The sequence below is a fragment of the Tupaia chinensis genome, unplaced genomic scaffold (assembly GCF_000334495.1).
Source record: "Tupaia chinensis unplaced genomic scaffold, TupChi_1.0 Scaffold000670_1, whole genome shotgun sequence".
NCBI lineage: Eukaryota > Metazoa > Chordata > Mammalia > Scandentia > Tupaiidae > Tupaia > Tupaia belangeri.
In genome coordinates this window covers 503,566-505,241 of record NW_006160192.1, presented here as the reverse complement: position 1 = coordinate 505,241, position 1,676 = coordinate 503,566, and positions in this window count along the sequence as shown.

Below are 1,676 nucleotides of genomic sequence, written 5' to 3'. Positions count from 1 at the left end.
AAAGAACTTTTGGTTTTGTTTATTTTCTATATAGTTTGTTTATTCTCTATTTCATTGATTTCTGCTCAAATCTTTATTACTTCTCTTCTCCTGGCATTTTTTCTATTTTTTTGTTGTTTTTCCAGTTCCCTGTGATGGTTGTTAGCTGCCTATTTGCCACCTTTCCATTTTGTTTAACACTGTGCAACCTCTTAGATGACTGCTTTTTTTTCTTAGCTTGTCACAGGCCTCTCTCAAGATTTCAATATGCAAAAAGATACACTCTAAAGAGTTAGACTAAATGAGGTTAAAAGGAAACTATTCTTCAGTGGGAAAATCACATAACTAAGCATAAACCAGAATAAAGTCAACCTGATCATAGTGTATAATTTTTTTAATGCATTGTTGGATATTATTTGCTAGAATCTTGAGAATTTTTGCATCTGTATTCATCAGGGATATTTATAGTTTTCTTTTTTTGTGTGATGCCCTTGTATGTTTTTGAAATGAGAATAATGGAGGCTTCATAGAATAAATTTGAGAGGGTTCCTTCCTTTTGAATCTTTAGAAATAGTTTGAGTAGAATGAGGACTAGCTCGTCTTTAAAGGTTTCAGAAGTGAAATCAGGACCTGGGCCTTTCTTTGTTGGGAGACTATTCATTATTTTCAATCTTGTTGCTTGTTATTAATCTATTCAGGCTTCCTATGTCTTCCTAATTCTATCTTGGGAAATCTCTGTCCAGAAATTTGTTCACTCATCTAGGTCATCGTGTTTGTTTGGTATATAGACGTTGGTAGTTTTCTCAGACGATCTGTTTAACTTCTCAAAGAACTTTTGGTTTTGTTTATTTTCTATATAGTTTGTTTATTCTCTATTTCATTGATTTCTGCTCAAATCTTTATTACTTCTCTTCTCCTGGCATTTTTTCTATTTTTTTGTTGTTTTTCCAGTTCCCTGTGATGGTTGTTAGCTGCCTATTTGCCACCTTTCCATTTTGTTTAACACTGTGCAACCTCTTAGATGACTGCTTTTTTTTCTTAGCTTGTCACAGGCCTCTCTCAAGATTTCAATATGCAAAAAGATACACTCTAAAGAGTTAGACTAAATGAGGTTAAAAGGAAACTATTCTTCAGTGGGAAAATCACATAACTAAGCATAAACCACAGAAATCCCACCTTGGAAAACTGCATGAAATACTCTCATGTAAATAAAGACACTGATGCAACCACTTCAAGGGCACACAAAAAGAGGAACATTATTTTCATGCTTTGTAAAATCTTGACATAGAAGAGGTAACTACAGAAAAGTTAGAGTTTTCTGTGACCATGCTCACTTTTTTTTTTTTTTCCATAAAACAAAACAACTTTATTTCTGGAGAGAGAGAAATGGGCACCCTCAACAAGGTCTCATCCTACTGCAACCTGCCTCCCCTGCCCCTGGTTTCTAGCCGGACGGTGTCAGGGGTATACACACACTGCATACTGCAGGTCAACCCACAAACACAAGCATGGTCTTCCCTGTGGCTCCAGTGGCTCCAGCAGTGCAAAGCAGTGCCCTTCCTCTGGGCCAACACAGTTGGGCCCATGCTCACCTTGGAAGAACTAGGACAAGCCACCCATACTAAGCTACCACCAAGGACAAGATATTGCATTTTAGATCCACAACTTAATATGCAGACAGAAAAGAACACACTGCA